Genomic DNA, 3,871 nt, shown 5'->3' with positions numbered 1-3,871 from the left:
GCGTGAGTATCGGCGAGATCAATATGGCGACAGACTCGACCGAGATGATGGGCGTCGAGTGCCCTATTCCCCTCCGAGGGGTGGGTCTTACGCTCCTCGGCAGCCAGATGATAGGCGTCAGTACAGTACAGGGCGTAGGGTTCCAGTTGACCCCAGGGAGCCAGGCTTCGACGCGCGATCCATTATCGTGCAAGGGTTGGTCGACCGGAACAGAGCCCATCGTGGTGCACTCGACAGAGAAGTGCCCACGAGCAGTCGAGTACATGTTTCTGGTCCTGAATGTTTCAGCAGAGCTATCAGAGCCGCTGTTATTCCCCCCAATTTCAGGTTGGCAACAGGAGTCAGCAAGTTCACTGGTGAGTCTAAGCCTGAAACTTGGCTTGAAGACTACCGAGTGGCAGTTCAGATCGGTGGTGGGAACGACGAGGTGGCCATGAAGCATTTGCCCCTCATGTTGGAAGGTTCTGCCAGGGCATGGTTGACCCAATTACCTCCTAGCAGCATTTACACTTGGGAAGATCTGTCCCGAGTGTTCGTCAGAACGTTCGAAGGGACTTGCAAGCGACCAGCGGGATTGACAGAGTTGCAAGTCTGCGTGCAGAAAACCAATGAGACTCTCAGGGAGTATATTCAGAGGTGGATCACTTTGCACCACACTGTGGAAAATGTCTCTGACCATCAGGCAGTATGCGCCTTCAAAGATGGTGTCAAGAACAGAGAAGTGAGCTTGAAATTTGGTCGAACCGGTGACATGACCTTGAGTCGGATGATGGAGATTGCTACCAAGTACGCCAACGGCGAAGAAGAAGACCGACTCCAAAGCGGCAAGCACAAGCCGAGTCAGTCGGAAAAAGGAAACACCAGTCGGAAACAGAAGCGGAAGGCTGAACCGGCAGCTCCTGGAGAGGCTCTGGCCGTGACTCAAGGAAAGTCTAAGGGGAAACCAAAAGGATCCTGGAACCCCAAGAAGGTGAAGGATAAAGAAGGGAACGACGTGATGGATATGCCGTGTCATATTCACACGAAGAAAGATGAAGAGGGGAATATCATTTACCCAAAGCACACCACTCACCAATGTCGACTCCTGATCCAGCAGTTTCAGGGAAATCAGTCTAAGGACAAGGAGAAGGAGCCGGACAAGGCCGAAGACAAAGAGGACAGTGAGGGAGGATATCCGCATATCAACTCCACTCTGATGATCTTCGCAGATGTGGAAAGCAGAAGTCGACTGAAAGTGATTAACCGAGAGGTTAACATGGTTGCCCCAGCAAAGGCAAATTATCTGAAATGGTCTCAAACACCCATCACATTCGACCAATCTGATCACCCGACTCATATTGCCACCCCTGGGAGGCAAGCTTTGGTGGTCGATCCAGTTGTCGAAGGCACTCGACTGACAAAGGTGCTGATGGACGGTGGAAGTGGGCTGAATCTGTTATATGCAGACACGTTGAAAGGTATGGGCATTCCGATGTCCCGACTGAGCACTAGTAACATGAGCTTCCATGGAGTTATACCAGGGAAGAAGGCCGAGTCACTCGGCCAAATAGCTTTGGACGTAGTGTTTGGCGATTCAAAGCATTTTCGCAAAGAAAAGTTGACGTTTGAGGTCGTGGATTTTCAAAGTGCATATCATGCCATTTTGGGGAGGCCAGCCTATGCACGGTTCATGGCTCGACCATGTTACGTGTACCTCAAATTGAAGATGCCCGGTCCCAAAGGTGTGATCACTGTTACCGGAGATAGGAAAAAGGCAGAGGAGTGCTTTCAGAAGGGCTCCAAAATTGCCGATTCCCAAGTGACAGCGGTCGAGTTCGAAGAATACAAGCAAAACGCAGATCCGAGTGACTTGCTGCGGTCCAAGAAGCCCGCCACAGAATCTGCATTCCAGTCGTCCGGTGAGACGAAGCCTGTTCACATTCACCCGACCGACCCCGAAGCAGCTCCGACCCGCATCTCCACAACACTCGACCCAAAATAGGAAGAAGCGCTCATCCAGTTCCTCCGTGAGAACTGGGACATTTTTGCATGGAAGCCCGCTGACATGCCAGGTGTTCCCAGGGGACTGGCTGAGCATCGCCTAAGAGTCGACAAGTCTGCAAAGCCAGTCAGAGAACATCTTCGGCGGTCCGCCGTCCAGAAGAGAAAGGCCATTGGTGAAGAAGTGGCTCGACTGTTGGCGGCAGGATTTATCCGAGAGATATTCCACTCCGAGTGGCTCGCTAATGTCGTCATGGTTCCTAAGAAGGACAAGTCGCTCCGAATGTGCATTGATTTCAAGCACATCAACCGGGCCTGCCCGAAAGATCACTTTCCTCTCCCTCGCATAGATCAAATTGTTGACTCGACCGCGGGATGCGAGAGGTTGTCTTTTTTAGATGCTTACTCTGGGTACCACCAGATCCGTCTGTATGGGCCCGATGAAGTAAAAACAGCTTTCATCACTCCATTCGGGTGCTTCTGCTATATCACCATGCCATTCGGCCTCAAGAATGCCGGAGCCACATTTATGCGAATGATCCAGAAGTGTCTACTCACTCAAATCAGTCGGAATGTGGAAGCTTATATGGATGATATTGTTGTCAAGTCACGAAAAGGTTCCGACCTGCGCGCTGACCTCGCCGAAACATTTGCCAACCTCAGAAGGTATGATATCAAGCTCAATCCATCAAAGTGCACATTTGGAGTTCCTGGTGGCAAGTTACTCGGTTTTCTCGTTTCCGAACGGGGAATCGATGCCAACCCAGAAAAGATTGGCACTATTCTCCGAATGAAACGCCCTGTGCGAGTGCACGATGTCCAGAAGCTTACTGGATGCTTGGCCGCATTAAGTCGATTCATCTCACGACTCGGTGAAAAGGCATTGCCTCTTTACCGACTGATGAAGAAGGCTGACAAGTTCGAGTGGACTCCGGAAGCTGATGCAGCGTTTGCCGAGCTAAAAGCTCTGCTCTCCACCCAGCCGGTGCTTGCTGCTCCAATCAGCAAAGAGCCTCTGTTGCTCTACATCGCAGCCACAGGACAAGTCGTCAGTACTGTGCTAACGGTCGAGCGGGAAGAAGAAGGAAAAGCTCTCAAAGTTCAGCGCCCAGTGTATTATTTGTCTGAAGTCTTGACTCCGTCCAAGCAGAGATATCCTCATTATCAGAAGCTTGTGTATGGAATATACATGACCACAAAGAAGGTTGCTCATTATTTCTCTGACCATTCAATCACAGTCGTCAGCGACGCTCCACTATCAGAGATTTTGCATAACAGAGATGCAACTGGTCGAGTGGCCAAATGGGCGATTGAACTTCTTCCCCTTGATATCAAGTTTGAGGCAAAGAAAGCCATTAAGTCCCAGGCAATAGCAGATTTCCTCGCCGAGTGGATCGAACAACAGCAGCCGACTGAAGTTCACTCGGAGCATTGGACCATGTTTTTCGATGGTTCTAAGATGTTGAATGGTTCCGGTGCTGGGGTTGTCCTGGTTTCCCCCAGAGGAGATAAGCTCAGATATGTGCTCCAGATTCACTTTGATTCCTCCAACAATGAGGCAGAATATGAGGCCCTCCTGTATGGGTTGCGCATTGCCATTTCACTCGGCGTCCGTCGCCTAATGGTCTATGGCGACTCGGATTTAGTGGTCAATCAGGTGATGAAAGAGTGGGACGTGAGAAGCCCAGCCATGACTGGATACTGCAGTGCAGTGAGGAAGCTGGAGAAAAAGTTCGAGGGGTTGGAACTCCATCATATACCCCGACTGAAGAATCAAGCAGCTGATGATCTAGCAAAGATAGGTTCCAAGAGAGAAATCATTCCGAGTGGTGTGTTCTTGGAGCATATACATACTCCATCAGTCAAAGAAGATCCTTTCACCGAAGAAACT

This window comes from Triticum aestivum, chromosome 1B (assembly GCF_018294505.1).
Source record: "Triticum aestivum cultivar Chinese Spring chromosome 1B, IWGSC CS RefSeq v2.1, whole genome shotgun sequence".
Lineage (NCBI taxonomy): Eukaryota > Viridiplantae > Streptophyta > Magnoliopsida > Poales > Poaceae > Triticum > Triticum aestivum.
This window is presented reverse-complemented; position numbering follows the sequence as displayed.